The sequence below is a fragment of the Ochotona curzoniae genome, unplaced genomic scaffold (genome assembly GCF_017591425.1).
Source record: "Ochotona curzoniae isolate NIBS_2020 unplaced genomic scaffold, NIBS_Ocur_1.0 scaffold_4506, whole genome shotgun sequence".
Classification (NCBI taxonomy): domain Eukaryota; kingdom Metazoa; phylum Chordata; class Mammalia; order Lagomorpha; family Ochotonidae; genus Ochotona; species Ochotona curzoniae.
Genome location: NW_024467119.1, coordinates 35,669,533 through 35,690,539, shown reverse-complemented (window position 1 = coordinate 35,690,539; position 21,007 = coordinate 35,669,533).

Here is a 21,007-nt window from a genome sequence, read left to right as displayed (position 1 = left end):
GTTATCCTTCATAACTTTTCTATGTGTAGGTTCAGTGTGTCTTTTGTGATACTCTGTGGGCCACTGTGTGCCATGGATGGAAGAGAAAGCAGCTGATACTGCAAACAAGGGTGAAGAGCATAGTTCCACGGAGAACTTGTGTCACAGAAAGTTTTAAATAACGATCTTTGGATTAAAAATGCCCTTGACTTAGAATTTCCTGTATGTAACTTTATAGTGAACACATGAGTCAAGGACTATCTGTAAGTATTAATAAAAGGGGCTTTTCCTGCTGTAGAGAATTAGAGGTTACTGGAAATGAGTGTAAGAGCCAGGAAGAAATGATGCTACGTCACAGGCAAATTCTGTTGGGGCATTTATTTTGCGTTTTCCTATACTGAGTCTGAATCTAATATCTTTAAGTGATATGGTAGATAAACTTTATTGCAAAACATATTTGCCATCTGTAATTGACAGTTGAAATTTAACGGGGAAAATGTCTTCAAAAAAATGGAAAATGGGAAGCAGAGCTAATATTTTTATGCTGACAAGAATTATATCTTAGGACTTGCATATTGTGCTTTCCCCTAATAAATTGTCTTTAAAGTAAGATACCTTGAACCAGTTTGTATGTCCATGTTCCCGATGTCCTTTATATGGTATGTGTTAACCGCAAGCAATGACTGACTGACAAATTGACTATTTATGATCTGTTATAACAGGATTTGCTGAATGTTTTCCAGCAAAGAAAGATAGATTATGGACATAGGTATAGAGAGGAAGTCACTGTAGCACAGCTGCTTCCGTTCTATGTATTTCATACAAGAATCCCTGAATTGCAGGGCTGACTCCACTTCCAATCCTCCTGCCTGCTAATGCATACCCTGGGATATGGCTTCATACCAATCACAAATATTTAGGAGTTTGCTCTCAAATCATCTTTAGAAAAGTGAGTCATACATTTTTTTTCAATGCAGCTCAATTTGTAGTATGAGCAAGTTCTAGAAATATTTCTCTGATCAGCATCAGATATGAACATTTTTCTATTCATTTCTGATGATTACCTAATACATTTGGTTTGAAGTAATGCTTCTTTTTTCCCCTGTCTGAGCATCACTATGTGCAAGAGAGTATTTTGTCAATACATGTGCATATATATAATTATACCTGTAAATAAATCTATAATTGAGAGAGTCTAATGACTAATAGAAATCTAGCATTTTTTGTTAGGCAAGTTCAGTGTCAAATGTCACAGAGCAGTTGACTCGTTCCGCACACATTTGCCTCCTTCCAGAGTTGCTATGGCCCATCGGCCTTCTCCACAGAGAAACGCCAGGATGGCCATGAGGCAATTACTCCTTTCAAGCAAAGTCAACCCTCAGACCTTTCTGAACGAAATTCACAAAGAACATTTTAGATTCCCAGACCCATTCCCCATTGTTTTGCTTAAGTGACACAGCTGAGTTCCCCTAATCCATTGTGTCCAGGATTTCAGTTTGCATTCAAACCGAGAAAACCGGAGATATGATGGAATGGCAATTTATTCATTTGAGCCATGGTCCTGAAAGTCACATTTTCAATGAAGTATTCAGATGAGGCCTTAAGAAATTGTTGAAAGGGCAAAACACTAGGGGTTTTAAGGTTTAACGGTGCCATCTCAATAGAAGTTGGTTGTGAATATGAAAGCTGTGACTTGAAAGCAATGGATGGCTCAGAAATATGATCTGCATGCAGCCCAAGTGACAACTTAAACAAAGAAAGCTGTGATGCTTAATTTGAATGGATTCCATGAATATGTTGTGGTATTATGAACTTGTTTACAGTAATAACACTAATGCATCTGCTCTATCTTTATGCAGTTACCTAGGCTACATTACTTGACATCACCATTCCACATTAACCTCCATCTGCCAGGCGGGTCTGTCATTTTTTTTTTTAATGTAACATAATGTGACAGAAGCTTCATTTGCCTAAACTTATCTTGGCAACTTGTACTTCATTAAAGTGAATCCTGCAAGCATCAGTTAAAGCTTTCTTATCTGGCCATGCATAACCAAGCTTCATAAATCATCCTTTCACTTTCCATTTTGCAGGTAACATTATTGAATTCAGATCGCTGAAAAAGAGCAGTACTAAAATGTTTATTGACCAGCTTTTAGACATTGTGCCCTGAATTGAATATAGACAGTAAAATCAACCAATGCTTTTCAATTAAAAGCAAGTCACTGCTATAACTTAAACAGGGCTGTAGCAGTGACGTTTGCATTTTGGTATCAATGTAGTCAAGTTAGAAATACTTTTGGCAGTTAGTTTTCCATCTCTTGCTAACAAACCCTTTTACTGTGGGCTAATTTAAGGAGGTATTTTTCCATCACATAGCTGTCACCACTCACTCTGAGCACTAGTGTGGATGTGATAAAATTGTGTTCATTCTTACTCACTTTACACTCCAGTCTCTCAAAATTTGTGCATCCAGTATGTTCAACTAAGAACCAACATCTAAAGCTTCCTTAACAGCACATTATGAGAAAATTGGTCTTTTGCTAAAAGATACCAAGATGAATCTCTTATCACACAGATTTTCACATGTATTCCTGAAAGCGTTATCATTTTATACATGTAAAGTTATGAATTTTGAGAGCATTGATGATTTGGCATTATAAAAAAGGGAAAGTCCTTGAAAACCACTAATTGGATGAGGCTTGTTCTTGTGGGGAAAATGAATATTTTAATGTATGTAATGGATTATTCTGAGCAAACAGCAAGTTCTTCATTGTATCCTTCACCTTCTGCCATAAATATCTTGGTAGCAAGTTTTTTTGATAAGCACGTGGCAAGTAATTACAGGTTATTTATTTTGGGTCATTTGGGTAAATGTCTACTTTCCATTGCATGTGCCAATTCATTTAAAATAGTTCTGCATTTTCATTGACAAAATGAATGGAAATATGAATTTTTACTGTGTTCATTTTTGTGAAGTACAGCTACTACAGGATGGCAAGTGAAATCTCTTAACTGGTATATTATAATTAGAAGTGAACTTATGGAAGTACTGATTCCATGAGATCATTTTAACTACCAAAAATCAATATTTTCATTTTAAATTATTTGTCCAATTGTCACAGAGTGAATGATAAGGATGTCCCTCTTAAGATTCCAATAACAATCACATACCAATTATTTGCAAGCCCTAAAAGACCAATATAGAATGGTTGCCTTCCTGTACAATGAAACTGATAGCAATTTCATACATGTGTATTTGAAAAATACTGTTCATAGTCCATTGATGAATTAGCATAACCAAAGGAAGTCATAATTGCATGTAGAATATGACTTTCTACCCCATGTCAATAGACTTCTTTTTACCATGTTGCAGATAACATGAATTCTTATGTTGCTTAGAACTATAATCAAAAAATTGGGAAAAATAAATATAGCCAAAGGTCATGTTAAATTGATTTCTTTGTATGCTTTTTGACGGTAAAAGCACACTCATTTTGTCTACATATGCATGTGAAAATCTGTGAGATAAGAGATTTATCTTGGTATCTTTTAGCAAAAGACCAATTTACTCGTAATGTGCTGTTAAGGAAGCTTTAGATGTTGGTTCTTAGTTGAACATACTGGATGCACAAATTTTGAGAGACTGGAGTGTAAAGTGAGTAAGAATGAACACAATTTTATCACATCCACACTAGTGCTCAGTGAGTGGTGACAGCTATGTGATGGAAAAATACCTCCTTAAATTAGCCCACAGTAAAAGGATTTGTTAGCAAAATTACAAGCTACCTAGCCCAAGTCCTCAATTTACAGAAGTGAAAGCAAAAGTCCACGTAAAGTACTCACGTGATGATATACTCTTCCCATTATCACACAATAAGCTGGCAATCTGTACAAGTGCCACAGACTTATGTTTCACTCCCTAACCACAGTCAGTGTGAGCAGCAATTGCAAAGTTCTCAGTTACATTCTTCGAGGCACTTAACAATACAATTGGGGGGAAAAAATCGAATAGTGAGCAATAATGCCACTGTTTTCTAAAAAATTCAAACCAGAAGAAAAACAGAATGAGAGCAACAGAGTCTTGCATAAATTCAGAGAATGAAGAAACAGAAGAATGGAGATTCAGAAGGCAGACACTGGGAAGTTTCTGCAAGAGTCTTCAGTCAACGCCATTGAAGGCAGAACCCTGAGAGAGTCACACCACCAGCAATGGTCCCCAAGAAACTCCAGACTGCCAGCTCACTGTCCTCAAAGATCATAAATACAAAAGACTACCATGTGCTTAGCTTCAAATTCTTTTGTTGCTTTCAATGTATTAAGTTGATGGGCATATTTTTCACATGGCAGATTAGGAAATAAAAATAGAATAAGGCAGCTCAAAAATTAAATGTCTGTTCTGATAAATTTAATTAAGCTTCAATCCTTCATTCCTCTTATTACTTCATTCCTAGAATAATTCGTGCCTAGGGCCTCAAAACATAACATCTACAACCAATACATTATTATGACATTTTAATGTACAATTAGAAATTTTCAATTTACTTATTTGAAAATCAGAGATACCTGGAGAAAAAGAGTGGCTACCATTCTCTTAGTCACTTCCAAAATGGCACGATTGGTTCAGGCTAAAGTCAGGAGCCCAGAACTCATTCTAGGCCTCCCTTGTTGCAGACAGGTTCCCAAGGCCACGAGTCATTACTTCCATCTTTGAGGATGTGCCGCAGGAAGAACCCAAACTCAGGATCAAACTGGGATTCAGATCAGGCACTGTGAAAAGGGCAAGGACATCTTATATGGTCTCCTAACCAGAACACACAAATGCTTAATCCCCAAACATGCTATTTTTATTTTTTTTTTTTTAGATTTATTTTTGTTATTTTTTTTTTTATTGGAAAGGCGGATATACAGAGAGGAGAGACAGAGAGGAAGATCTTCCGTCCGATGATTCACTCCCCAAGTGAGCGCAACGGGCCGATACTATGCCGATCCGAAGCCAGGAGCCTCTTCCGGGTCTCCCACACGGGTGCAGGGTCCCAAAGCCTTGGGCCGTCCTCGACTGCTTTCCCGGGCCACAGGCAGGGAGCTGGAAGGGAAGCGGGGCTGCCGGGATTAGAACCGGCGCCCATATGGGATCCCGGGCGTGCAAGGCGAGGACTTAACCACTTGCGCCACCGCGCCGGGCCCAAACATGCTATTTTTAATAAACCAATACTCCAGATTCAAGAACACCTGTCTATTCCAAAAGTCCAGATTCATGGAAGGAACTCTTTTTCCATGTCTTGCCAAATAATGACTACACAATGGATAAGCATCAACAAATACTCTGAATATCTCAGATAAAACCTCTAAGTAATGGTTATGTAAATTCTAAGTAATATATTTATCCCATTTCATTTTACAATCAAAACACAATTACTAGTGTTTCTAATTATAGGTGTCAGGATCCATGGAACTAAAATTATGGAAGGAACTTATTCCATATCCATTGTAGTCAAATGCAGATATGGGTAAGATGATTTTTCCAAAGGGAGCTATGCACAATATCAAATGTTAATTTGGACCCTCAGTGCACAGCAGTTCACAAGAAGGCCCTTGAATTTCATTATAAGCTTTCCTGAAAAAATTTTTAAACATTTATTTATTTTTATTGTAAAGTCAGATAAATATAGAGAGAGAGAAAGAGAGAGAGGAGAGACAGAGAGAAATATCTTCCGTCCAATGATTCACTTTCCAAGTGACCACAACGGCCGGTGCTGTGCCAATCCAAAGCCAGGAGCTCTTCTGGGTCTCCCATGTGGGTACAGGGTCCCAAGGCTTTGGGCCATCCTCAACTGCTCTCCCAGGCCACAAGCATGGAGCTGGATGGGGAGCAGGGCTGCCAGGATTAGAACCGGTACCCATATGGGATCCTGGCATGTTCAAGGTGAGGACTTTAGCTGCTAGGCCATGGCCCCAGGCCCGCTTTCCTGAATTTTTACTAGCAACCTCAAGATACATTTGAATGTACTCAGTGAAAACCAAAATCTTGTCCATTGTGTAACAAAGTCTGGTATAAACAAAAGATAGCAAATACTGGAGAATATCCGTTTCTACTCACACCCCCCTCAGAAAGATGGTTCTCACACTGCCTTTGAGACTAGGCCAAGTTTGCCAAATGGTATTATTCAAGTAGCATTTATTCTATGAGGTGATCCCATTTTCTGTTGCCCGTTACATAGAAATTAAAAAAAAAAATTGTTCCTGCTTTGCTGAGATTATAAGTCATGAAAAGTCTTTAAAAAGACGGCCTTCCTACTCATCTGGATCCAGGCCCTCTGCAAAAAGCAAGTGAATATTAATTTATCCTTTTAATTTATATTCTATCCCTGAGTCTAAAGACCCTTTGGAGTAGACAATGAGTTTTACTTAACATAAAAATGGAATTACTTAATAGATAAAGGAAAGGTACTTCCTTACTTACTTAGATTCCTGGAAGAATCACACACACACACACACACACACACACACACACGCGCGCGCGCGCGCGCGAATGGAGAGTGAAAGGAGAGTCTTTCTCTGGGAAATCAAAATCGACATGCTGATAATTCCCCTTTGCTAATTCATTTGCAACTCTTAAGCAGAGTTTTGAGAATCTTTGCTGATTTTCCTTGAGTGAATAAACAATGACTCCTGCATCTCTATTAAAGGGATTTTCTCTGCAGGTGCTTGGAATAGTGGTTAGGACACCCACATCCCATATGGAAGTACCTGGTGTGAATCCTGGCTCAGGTCCTGATTTCAACTTCTTGTTTATGTGAGCTCCGGAGGGCAAAAGTCGATGTTACAAATTATTAGACCTTTGTCATCTGTGTATGACGTCACATGGGTTCCAGGCTCCTGAGTTTAACTTTGATCAACCCTGGTTTAGGGGTATTTTGAGACATGAACCAGTGAATGAAAAAACCTGTCTCCTCTTTCCCCCCAGTGTGTTGTGTGTGTTGTGTGTGTGTGTGTGTGTGTGTGTATCTGATTTTTCAGTAAAATGAAAATAAGCAAAAATGAAAAGGACTATCTCAGAAATTACAGGTAAATGATACTTAGATGTTTTATTTAGAGTCTTGGAGTCTATCCAGACTGCCAAAGGGTTACCAAAAAATCTGTGCATGTTTTCTTCCTGTGCACATGATTCGAGAAATGTCCCAGCATCTTCACTTAGGTATAGCTTCAGGACTGCAATTTGGCCAACAATAAGTGAATGGCAAAGTGTCACCAGAAGAGATATTACTACTTCCAGACCTGGTTCATAAGAGTTTAGTGTGACAACCCTTACATTTTCTTTCAATCCAACACTAGAGGGAAAAATAGACTAGGATGGAGCCACAAAAAAATGCAAGAAATTACAAGTTAGGGGAGATTATTAAATCTGTTGTAATCTGTATTTTAGGTTCCTTATATGTTCATACTATAATATTCACAAATCCTGAGTTTGGGAAGAGAATTAATTTAAAGCGAGAATTGGCAGGTATCTTTAACTCTTAGACACAACCTTTCACGCTATCCATTGAACATTGTGAAGTCACTCATTTTTCTTTCCCAGGATAAGGCTTTTTGTTTATGTTAATTTCTGCCTTGTTCTTCACTTATTTGACTTTTTAGTCTTTGGGCTGGCACAAGATTCTGTTTATATCACAGAGAAGAAAATGCAGCGCTCTGGCCACTCAGCAAGCCCATGTCTACGGAGAAATGCCATCCATATAAAAAATAACACACAAATTATGGTTTGCTATAGGTTTGCAAAACCTGTAATGCCTCTAGGAATCAAGATATATTGAAAAATCCATTCTGCCAGCTGCTTAAAAACACTTAAAAGCATCATGATTCTTTGAGCCAAGTGAAGAAATTGCAAGGAAAGGTGAAAGACTATTACTGTGAACTAAGATATTTGCCTCTAACAGGTTCTCCTGTATTTTAATAAGCGACTATAGATCCAGCACAGTGATTTTGCTTTGTATAAGAGCCTAATATATCACAAAATTAGATATATCAAATCATTATTAGATTTTGAGAAAAAAATCTAATGTTGCTGCACTTTTACCTTTTCATCAAATGGTCACAAATAAATCAGAATAGATCATTACATTAAAGTGTAACTCATGGTTGCTCCTAGATTTACATGTGATCAGTAATAAGCTCGAAAGCATTCACAATATATTTCTCAGTAGTATAAGGACCCTTTGCTTTCTTCCATGCAGACTATGAGGAAATAGTGGCACTGTGATATTGCATATACAAAACACTCCTATTTCCTTGTCAAAACTGCAAGTGGAATCACGGATCCCTACATCTGTGTAGTTTGTTTTTAGACAGGAATTCATAAACATACCATGGATTATTTAGTAAGCTAGAAGAATGCTCATTTTAAGAGAGTTCTTTAACAAAGTTAATCATGTAACTAAACTAGATTGGAATTTATTGACAACAAGGAGAACTCTGAGTCTAAGATGAAGGGGTGTATGCAAAATCTGCTGCTGAGTTCTTACTTGCAACTAGAGTGGCATCAAATCATCGAGCAATGCGTCTGCTTGAGCGTAAAACAAAACAAACAAAACCTTAATTTTGAGAACCTAAGTGAATAGTAACCACATTAAGCTGCCTTAAGCTTGGTCAGTCAGATTGTGGAGTGGCAACAGGCAATGACAATGATAAGCTAATGAGCAACAGGTTTTCTCAGTAACAAGAGTGGAGACTAATACTGTTAACCATTGGTTATACTGTTTAAGTGTTCATCATCCCAAGAGGCCAGAACTATTCCTTTTAATGAGAAGAACAAATAATTAAGCAGAAATATAGAGAAGATACAAGTACATTTGTAGCTTGAATCAGTGCAGTCTGCAAATATATATCATATATATGTATATATATATATATATAAGCAACGCACACACATATATACATGGAACTGTTTTTTCTATGATATAGCACTTTTGCTTAGCTACACAATAACTCAGACCTTGAAGTAATAAATATTTCAAATCTACACAATAATTAGAAACATTAACAATACAATTAACATCAGATGGCAGAACCCAATCTGAAGGATGAGAGAAGATGCCCAATATTAGCAGAATATTCTCTGCTTGCACTGTAGTCTGAGAGACAGGTGGATATTTTGAGCTCTGTTAAGCAGTAAAGTTTTTATGTGTCTCCCTGGAAATGAATTTGGATTGATGACTGGTCTGTCATCAGCTATTTGGAAATACTGAGCCATTTGGTAAATAATGTGGACAGATTCCCATCAACCTTCTCCTCTACACTGCAGCCTTTGTTGCTTATCTAACACAAAGATTTGTTTCTAACTAAGCCAGAATTTTGAAAGCAGACAAGTTGAGGGATAGAAATAAATTAATTTGATCATGGAGTGCAAATACTAGATCAATTGAAAAGCTTCCAATGTTAGGAGCCAAAGTGCATGAACAATCACAGGAAGGATTACCCCGTGGTGTGCTGTTGGGTATTCAGGAGGCAGAAGAGAAAGCTGTATTCTTTGGCCATTGCAGAACAAAGTGGAAGATAGCCTAGTGCTTAGAAGAGGTTTCGGTGTCTTTTGTGCAGTCCAATTTAGCAAATCCAGATGGGATCATTTGAGGTTGAAGTGGCCAAATAGTTACAATTAAGTTAAGAATTGCTTTTAGCAAAATTTCAACATTTTGCAAGCTAAGGAGTTGGACGGACTCACTAGAGTAATGTGCTGTCTTTAAAGCACTGACCTTGAAATAAAGGGCTTGCCTTGGTGAAGGGAGCTCTCCAAGGAAACAAAAATATATTGATACTGGTTACAGGCTGATTTATTTTAGTGGACAAAGGCAGAGAGTAGAAACAGACTATTAAAAAATTCAACTAGAGGCAATGCAGCTTCTCCATTCTAACCAAATACCTGAGGACTCCATCTAAATAGATATTTCAAAAACTGTATGTGCCCATACTTATACAAGTATAAATAATAATAAGAGATGGGCCATTTTAAATTATGAATTCAATAATTTTAAAATAATAATTCTAAAGCAATTTTAAAACAATTACTTGTCTTATATTTCATTATCTGAAAAGTAATAAGCTAGAGATAAAGGCAGACAGATGGAGAAAGGAAGCTTCATCCACGGATACAATCCTCCATGATTATAACCATAAGCGCTGGGCCTGCTGAAGCCAGGAGTTCAGAACTCAGAGCAGGTCTCCCAGCCAGGTGACAGGGACCAGGGCTTGTGCCATTACTTAAGATACATGGTAGCAGGAGTCACAATTGGGAACAGAGCTCGGTACGCTTGGGGGCACTGTGCTTGCATACCAGACAGCACTGTGGTTTGTGTGCTGCCTTCTTCATCTCTAACAAGAGTGGTTTATTTTTCACTCTGCCTTCCTCACTCTCATTAATTCAGTCTCCCTCTTATCTCTCCAAGACTCAGACTCTTAAGTAGATGAAAAAAAAAAAAGTGTATGATATGGGCTATAGATATCCCAACCGATGTTCTCATCACCGTGAAGACACCCATCTATGTTGTAGCTGTTCTCTTAGAATCCATTCACTGTTACAATTCATAATGATGCAATATTCCGTAAAAATCAGTATGCATTTAAAAGATGTGGATTTTATTAGTATCCATGCATCCATATTCATTATTCATACTGCATATTTTATTAGAACTAAATTAAGACCAAATTGAAAGTGTTTTGTGCACACATGAAAGGCTGGTTACCTTTCTTTTCTCCAAGGCTATCCAACAGCGATTATGAACCCACTCCTTTTGTAGTAAGATTTCTTTTCTCTCAGATTTATTTTAACCACTCATCCTGTTTTCTGCAGATCATGTCTCTTCTCAGGATGAGTGTCCTGTTAAACCTAAATGTTGGAACTCTTCGTTTCACAGCCCTCCAGTGCATGCCATTCAGCATAGAGGCCATTTGCCTTACCATATGACATCGGATTACCTGAGGATCTGGTTGCAACCCTTTGGCATCATCTCTCAGTTCTGTCTCCTTTCTCAGTACTAGATTGCTGCTCTCAATGTTGTTGACTTTACTACTGAGTCCAGAAAACTCCATTTAAGTGATAATGGACTTGGTTTCTTCTTTCCTTGTAATAATTTTCCCCCCAAATCTGATGTAATATAAAGTTAATCTTTCTGTAGTTTATTGTCTGATTTCCCCCATTTTAACTAAGGCTTACAAGGCAGGGAGTCATGTCCATGTGTTTGCATACATTGAGTTTTCCCTGGGTCAGTCTGGTACAGGGTACTATGCAATAACTTTTGTGAAAATGCAAATCAGTCTGCAAATGTGGATGAGCTCTTTGAAAGAACCTGAAAATATTCAAGAATGTAAAGATATGTCTCTAAAACTTTTCCTATGGTGCAACCTTAACCACAAGATTTATTTTGATATGTTTTCTCCAAATGGGAGAGAAAAGATGTTTCATCTTTAATAATAATGATATTTAATATTTTTGTGGAATTTATTTTGTGTCAAATGTTGTAGTGATTATTTTGATAGATCAGTCCACTCTAATCCTTATACAATCCTATGAATTGTGAGTTCTTCATTTCATCTGAATTTTCAGAGGATGAAACTCAGACAGATGCAACATGATGTTCTCTGAGTAACAAGTCTAATAGGACTGAAATGGGCTCTCCATACGGTAACTATGTCACATGATTGTGAGGTCTCCCACTGGGGCAGAGGGACCCAAGAGCCTGAGTCATTGCCTGCTGCTCTCCAGGCTGCGCATTAACAGGGGGAAACTGATGTAGATTAACTGGGATCCAAACTAGGTGTTGAGAAATGGGATGTGGGTATCTATGGGCCTTCACCACCATGTCAAACACCTAGTTTCAATTCCAAATCATTCGCAGGTTGAATTTCAAGATTAAGATAGAGGAAGAACAAAGAATTAAAAACCTACTAAAAGCAAATATTGTTACTTAATTACATCTAAATAAGTTTAACATTAAGCCAAATCTGCCATTTTTAAAGCCAACCAAAAATACACCTAGAAAAAATAAGAATTCAACGTGAAATAATATGAAGATGAAAAGAAAAACCATTATTACATTTCAGGAAAGGGGATGGAATACTGAAATGCCTAATACACTAAGAGGTCATATAAATTAGGAAGCAATTGTCACATTCATCTACCTTAGAAAATCTTGACAAGACAATTAGCAATGGCCCTTTTTTATGCTGAGCTGTATAGGAAGTTACAGTAGGGTTTAAAAAAGAAAGGAATTCACTTAACTAACAGCAAAAAGCAGATGAGGCTTCTAAATATTTACAACTCACAAAATGATTATAACACAAGAATGACAGCTGAATTTTCAAAATCTTATTCTACTGCGCCCTCCACTATTGTTATATTTTCTAAATTGTGACACTGTCATCCTTTACTTATCAATGTACTAACGTGCATATTTCTACCACACACACAAAGCTTTTAGTGTGGCTTTTCCTATTGATTCTGCCACAGACTTTTTTCTTTTATTGGAAAGTTTAAAGAATGTCGGCACAGCTATTTGGAGCAGGGTTAAGACACCATTTCAAAAATAGCAGATGCCAAATCAGAGTGCCAGGATCTGCATCCCAGATCCCCATCCAATTCAACTTCCTTCTAATAAGTACTTTGAGTAATGACAAATTGTGGCTGAATCCAAGCAGAAACCATTGTGCTTAGTGAAATAAACCACTCTCAAAAAGACACATATATGTTTTCCCTGATCTATGGTAACTAGTACAGAGAGAACAGATCAATCTATGTGAGTAAATTAATATCAGATCTGATTACTTATAATTTTTGTCTGTACTGTTGAGGAAAAAGAGCTTTCTTTTTCTACTTGATATCTTTTGAATCCTTTACCTGATGAAATGCTAAGCCTGAGACCATGATTTGAACTGAAAGTGTGCCATAGTAAAAATCTAGGAAAAAAGAAAAAGAAAAAATAAAATAAGGACGGATGAGAATGGATGAAGAATGAAGGCTAGGGTAGAAAGTATCCAAATAAAATAATGTAAAAGAAAAAATTCCCACAAATTTAACCAACGGAATATACTGCTGTTTTTCCAGAACTCACAACATGGTTGGAAGGCTTTGTGGATGTTTGTGTTTACAGTGTTTACAGTGCAGAAGCATGCACACGTAGTCATGTTTCTGAAAGGTAGATACAGGGAGTGTGAAGATTCGTACGGGAGGTGATGGCAGTCAAGTGTTTCTAGACAGTGCAATACTGAAATTCTTCTGTGAATATAAATTACATCTGCTTAAGTATGGAGAGAAGAATTCAGGAGAGAGACAAGAAATACTTTAAAAATCTAAAAAAGAGATAAACAGGAAAATAACATGTAGGGAACCTGAAAAATTATGATTTTCTGAAAAAGAGGAAAGTTGTAACACTGGGATATGGAAAATGGTTTTGAGGTAAACAAGTTAAACATTGCAATCTGCAGATATCAACGCCTCCTCAGTCAATAGATAGGTAAAAACCACACTTGGCTTGTAAAAAGGGCTCCTTTGGCAGCAGGATGAATTGTGGAGGATTTCTCGGTAAGACAGTGACAGCAGGAATGTGAAGTAACAGCAGGAATTGAAAGCAACAGACATTTGCTGAACAGTTAGTTGTGTCTTAGCATGAACTTACAGAAAGCAATACAGTTTTACTGCGGTGAACTAAGATACACCGAAAGCTATACAAAGGGAGAGATTATAGGATAATAAACATTTGGAAACAAACATGTTAATTCCTATTGAGACATTTTGATTCTTTAAGATATCCATGCCAATGAATATGTGATCCAGTTTTTGGTAATTTGCAATTAAAAAATTTAAAAATAATTTTAGAGCCTATGGAACTGTAACATCAAATAATAAAATAAATAAGCAAAACTACACCAACATAAAAAGACTAAGTCAGGTTAGGTTATATTTGTTAAAGACAATGTTACTCATGAAGAAAGAATGTTACACACTAATGGTTTCTTCATTTTCTCAAGAATTGTTATTGTTGGGTTATTCTAGGTAGGTAGCTATACGAGGTTAGTCTCTTCCACCTTGGCAAACTCATGGTCTTCATTGACCTATGTGTTTATACTGAATACACCAAGTCTTTGGCTTTTCTTCTTTGTTCTTAATCATCACGATTAACAAAATATTTCAAACAACTCAGCTGAATGTCAACATGAAAAGATCTTTATTTTTAGAAGTACTGGTTACTAATGTTTTTAACCATATTATAAAATGTGAAGTGATTGCTGACTTTACAAGGAAAACGAATGTGTCCATGTGAATGAACACATAACAGAAAGCCTGGAAGGAAAGTGTATATTTGGCAACTAGATATTAAAGAAGATTCGGCTTCTAATAAATGTTTGTAGGCAATAGCAATTCTTGAATTAACCAAAGGCAAATCAGGAAGACAAAAAGCAGCAAAGTGATGAAAAGAGGCTAGAATAATAAAATGCTGCTATCATTACAAGTTTCTTAAATGCAGTGATTTTTTAAAACTGCAGTGAGGACAAAAAAAAAAAAAAGGCCACTGTGAATGTCTATGAGTGTTATGACTCTCAGAATTGTCTATGGATAAAATACGAACCTTGCATGTTTGTATTGAACTTTTTTGTGAAATCTGCTATTCTTGTATAAGTTTGGGTTCAGCATTCTTTTGTATTTTAATATCCCTTTTCCCTGTGGATGTGTGATTCTGATTTTGATATGTTGGAGGCAGAACCATGCAGATGCCTGGAATTCTTATCTCTTCTCCCAGTAGGTTTGTTTTTAATTCACTCGCCCACACTTGTACCTCTAACCTCCTTAATAAAAATGAAATCCCTTTTTACTCATTAGCATTTTAATAGAAAAAGAAGACTACAACAGTACTATATGCTATGTCCATATGCTATATTAATAGGACAGAGCATTCTGGAATTCCCAGAAGAAAAGTGTGACGATACCTAAGGAGAACATTTGATCATGTCACTATCTGAATACTGTACTATTTTATTTCCACATAAGCATTTATATTTCAGAGTGCCTAAGTGCCTGAAAATAACTTTTAATAATTTTGTACTTATTTGCGTATATTAGAGTTTCAAAATTCTGAAATACTATGAGACACAATAGAAATAAAATATTTTAGATCTAATAAAATCCTTAACTGCAACAAAATATTCCAGCTCTCTCTCAGACCACCTCTGAGTGAACTATCCACACAAGAGTCCAAGGTTAGCATCTTGGAGGTGTTCATTTGTAACATGTTTCACAATCAGTCTTGGTTTCCAAAATGTACTTATTGGAAGCATCCAGTGAAAACACATTACAATTTATAATGGTTATCATAAGTGAAAGAAATCTGCGCGATTCTCTAAGTACGAACCTGTAACACCTACATTTGGTCGGCTGTGGGTGGGATGGATGGATTATTAAGGGAAGAAGAGATCAAGAACTAGTGAATAATCTGCCATAACACGTAGTCTTTAATATAAAAGAGACAAGTTACAAGAGCAGCACTTCGTCTATTAGGCTAGTTTTATAAAAAATGATACAAGGGTTCATCTGGAAACACACACACACACACACACACACCATGAATAGCTAGAACCATCCTGAAGAATAGGAAATTTTTAATTTACTCTTTAAAGTCATGCTTGGATTACAACAATTTTCATTTGATAGTCTATTGGATTACTACATAATAATTAATATTTGAAACAGCTAGGCACATATTCCCATTTAGAAAGATAGCAACTTCTCTAGCTTTATCGCCATGTTCATTTATCTTCATAGCTAAGTTTCAAAACATTGTCAGGCTCCTAAATGCATGACAAAAAAACACATCCTTTTACCTCAGACCTTTTTTTTTCAAGATATTTTTATCCGGCTACTTTATGGCCACCCACTACAATAATAATAATAATAATAATAATAATAATAATAATAATAATAATAATAATAAATCAATAATACTCTTTACAATCAAATATTTAACGTTAATAATGCTCCATATAATTCTCTCATTGAATTTCTGTAATGGACATGGCACAGGATTCAGCATTAACACACTAAACTCTGTCTACATTGACTCAGAATTTCAAGGCAAAGGTCCAACATGTATCCAGATTGTCATTTTCTGAGTTCATACTGCTTTGTGTTTGTAAAGCATCCACAGTTATGGATACTTAAAATTAATAAATTCAAGGATTAATTTTTGAAGTAATTGCTAGCACATACAATTTCTACCTCTGTTCTTTTCGCTCTCTCTAGGACTATGATTATAGTCTGCCATGCGGTTCTTCCAGGTATCTGAGTTAAGGCTGTGGAAGGATTTGCCACAATAAGATGTAATGACATGATTGTCTTAAGAGCCCTGAAAGCCTGAACCATTCTATATTCTCCATTTTATTTTTTAAGCAAGAAAAATGGGGAATTGCCTGGAACAACCACTCCATGTTGAGAAAGTTATCAATCAATGGTTGGAGCCCTCATTTAGATCCTGGTTATGTAAGAGACCAATTCAAATGATGAAATGTAGTCTTGCTCGGTACGAGGACTCTCACAGGGTACAGGGTACAGTGTAAATAACCTGTCCTTGTGCTTCCTACTCTTGGACTTGAGAATCTATTATTTCTCTTCCATCAACAAGAAGGTCATGGACATTGAGACCAGCCTTAGTATTTGTTAACATCATGACAAATGACTTAAACATAGGAGAAATTAACTTGAATGCATGGATCAAGTCTCTGAAAAGAGTAAAGCCTAGAGGAGCTGTTATAGCAAAACTGCTGTACAAGCCCAGAAATGTGACCAAAAGCTGTTAGGTTTCTCAAAGAAACCAGCAAACAGTGTGCCAGACAAGGTTTGAAAGCAGCAGATAACAGCATGAGACCTCAGACAACTGCGAACAGAGGGCAATGGGACTGTGGAGTTATGCAGACTTGCACCTATATTTCCACGGATGCTTCTAACTGGGTACACAGACAAAATGTAGTCATGGGGCTAAGTTTCCGAAAACAATTTTAACTTGCATGATTCCTCTGGAAATTCTGTGTTGGAGCTGCTACACTGAGTGTCCACCAGGAAAATGCCTAAATGGAGATGCAGAGATATGACTCTAATCTGTAATAAGTGCAGAAAATGTTGCCAAAACTGCTGGTGTCTCTGCTCAACACAGTGAACCTAGGATTCATCATATTAAGCTGTACAGTGTAATGCTTATTTTGCTGGATTTCAACCTTGCCCTGATCCAATAAATATTTTCTGTTTCCATTTATCCCCTCTTGAGGAAGGAAATGTATATCCTACTTATTAGGAATATGTAACTTTTTTTATTGTACAGAGTTTCAAAGTTAAGGAAATATGCCTTGAGTTTCAGGATTTGAAATGAGGACGTTTTTAGTTAATGTTAGGTGGTGTTGAGTCCTAATAATGTTGGCAATATGATTGTATGTTCTGAAAATGACATGAGTCTTGAGTCATGAGCCATAGATAAAATGTTCTGGTTTGAACAGTATTTTGTCCCTAACCTTATGCAGATATTGAAATATAAAAACGTTACATTAACAGCTGAGGAATTTGTGATTGCATATTAAATGCTGTGGCTTGATTCAGTCATACTGTCTGTAGGTGGAGCCTTTAGTAATAACTGGATGAATAATTATTGCTGGAGTAGAGTCCCACGCTATAGCCGTGATGGCTTTGGAAGGAGAGGCACATGGACATGGAGTAAGTGCCTACAGACTGTGCCCTTTCGCTTCCTGGGTTGCCTTGATGTCTGTCATTGTCAAACCTCCCCAGAAATCTAACACAATAAGGCCACTCTCCTTATTCACTGCAAACCTCTACAGCATAAACCAGAATAAACTTTCCCATCTAGGTAGTTATCAGCTATCGTAACTAAAGTAGTGGAAGTCAGACTAACATAATCGCTATAGATTATCTTCTCTAAAATTTTATAAAAATGAAATGAACGTGTTCTCTTTGCCATCTGGATATACTCAAACAGCATAATTCACCCATAGTATTGTGTGTATCCATAATTCATTCTTCCTTTTCATAAGTTCTCAATATGCTTATCCTTTCTTCTGTTAAACAGTGTTTGGGTGGTTTCCAGTTTTGTTTTTGTTTGTTTTGCCTTGGTATACTGTAGATAAATCTGTTAGGAACATTTGTGACCAAATCTTTTTATGGATAAATGCTTTTATTTATCATGTGCAAATATCAAGAACTGAAACACGTTTAACTTTTCAAAGAAGTTGTCAAATACTTTTTAAAGTTTTTGGGTATTAAAGGCTTCCACCACAAGTGGATCAACATTTTTTAGTAACGTTTTCATGTCAAAACATAACATGGCTTGATGTTTTCATTTTTCATTTATTTTTATTTGAAAGGCAGATTTAAAAAGAGAAGGAGAAACAAAGATCCTCCATCACTGGTTCACTCCCCAAGTGGCCACAACAGCCAGAACTGAACCAACCTGAAGCTAGAAGCTTCTTCCGGGTCTCCCACATGGGTGCAGCGTTCCAAAGAGTTGGGTTATCTTCTATTGCTTTCCCAGACCACAAGCAGAGAGCTGGATGAGAAGTGGGGCAGCTAGGACATCAACTGGTACCCACATAGGACCTTGGCACTTCTAAGGTGGGGACTTAGTCACTGAACCATAGGACTAAGCCCTAATGTTTTCATTTTAGATGTTCTAATACATGTATAGGGCCATCTTAAAATGGATAGTTTGGGGCCAGCATGATGACTACACCAGCTAATCCTCTCCCTCTAATGCTATCATCCCATAAAAATGTCAGTTCTATTCCCAATGTTCCAATTTTAATGCAGCTCCCTGGTTAAGGACTGGAAAACCAGAGGAAAATGGCTGAAATCCATATTCCCCCATGCCCAAGTGAGAGACCCAAGGAATCTCCTGGCTACTGGCTACTGGCTACAGATTGGCTCAGCCTTAGCCATTGTTGCCATTTGGGCTGTGAATTAGACGATGGAAGATTTTCTCTTTCTTTGGCTCTCCTCTCTGTAAATATACCTTTTAAATAAAAGTGAATCAATCTTTTAAAAAAGGTTTTACTTTGCATTTCCTTAATGACTTATGATATAGTACATAATTACATCATCTCTGGTGAAAGTTGTGCTAAAATATAGTCTATTTTACATTATATCACTTAAAAATCTTTACATGCATAAAAAAGGTCCTTAGTGGTTAGCAAATATTCTATCCCAACATGATTTTTTCTTTCCTTTCCTTAACAATGTTTTTCAAAGAGAGAATTTTGATTTTTTTAATGTTTAACATTGTTTACATAGTTGAAAGGGATGCATGCCCATGTGGGTCTCTGATAAGAGTGTCTGCAGTAGGGGAGAGGCAGGGACTATATCTTGCTGTCAAACTACAATAGCACACGGGGACACAGTATGGTCATGTGATGACACCTTAGAGACCTTGATGTGGGGAAGATATAATTTGAATGATTTTGATAGCCCTGAGAAGTTGTTGGTTTCATTGTTCCAGGGTTGAGAACATCTCCCCAAGGTCTATTAGTTGACAAAGTCTACCTTAGTGCATTCAAAGACCCAGGTACTTGCAAAACTTAACTAGAATTGTCCAAACTGTTCTGCTCTCCATCCTAGGATAAAGCAATCAGTGTCCCCTCTTAGCCTGCATGATCTTGCTCGCATGCCCCTCCATATGCCTCTGGACATGCTGTTCACTGCACAGGCATTAGCCACTGAGGAGTCCCAGTCTAGATACTTGCACTGCAAGGTCTGATCACACAACCTGTGAAATTTCCTGTGACTGGGATTTGAGTGAGTCTAGTTGGGGAGTTCCCCGAGAAACCTCACCTGGGGTGACCTAAGATTTTACTCTTGTATGCACCTGCCAGTGAAGTTTAGGTTCAGTCTGTCACATGCAGCACCCAGTACACATACAGTTAGATGCACCTACATGGTCAGTTCCAACCCATCCCCATATTTCACATGAACTCACAGATACTGTGATCAAGCCTACCATCCCACCACAGACCCAGTCCTCATTCATACAGTGGTATCATGGCTCATTCACAGCAATCCCCAATAACTCCCACCAGGCCGGTACTCCACCCCTGATTCTTCAGGGCGCTACCCTATACTGGCCTAGTTCAGTCCAGTCTCCATCCCATGCAATTTTTGTGTACACCCAGGGGTACTGCAGCTTGGTACAGCCAGTCCCACCATTAGACCTGGCCCTCATATATGTCAACAGTTAACACTGCCTTGCCCAGCCTTGCCAACCCCTTACTCCTGGTTCGCTTGCTTACCAGCAGCAGGTACAACTCAGCAGGGGAGCGCCTATAGTTCCCTTGTCAGGCAGCTCCCAACCCTGCATATTGAGCTTGCCAATGTGGTCCATACTGACATGATTTGCACCCAATCCTGACACCTGCCAACTGATAAGCAGCCTAGCTCACCCCCAGTCCTAACTTTCACACTCACTGTGGAAACAATAGCCCAAATAGCCCAGCAATGGAGTCCGAGAAATTCCAATTCTAGTGCCTATGAGGTGCTATGGCCCAGTATGAGATGGCCCTTCATGGTCTCAGCATTCACCATCAGGCACTATAACCTAGATCAAACCAGCCCGTGACCACTCCCAGCTGTCACTGGCAGGTGCAGCAGCCTAGCCCAGTCTGGCCAATTCTCATCCCTCACGTGAACTGGCAGAGGTGTTGCAATCCAACCAAGGCCCAGACTCTGTGTAGTGCCAATGTGTGTACAGGATGAACCTGATTGTACATATGCTGATGGATATTGTAGCCCACCCAGGTCGGGCCCTACTCACAGCCTTGGTTCTTACATTCACCAGCTGGAGCTGTGACCCAGCAGAGGTGTTCAAAGAGAACACTTTAATTTTTTTTGATAAAATAAAATGTATCATTTCTTTGTTCAATGTATTACATTTTATTGTTTTATGTAAGAAATCTTTTCTTGGACCAAAGTCACAAAAATTCTTTCATATTTTCAATTAAA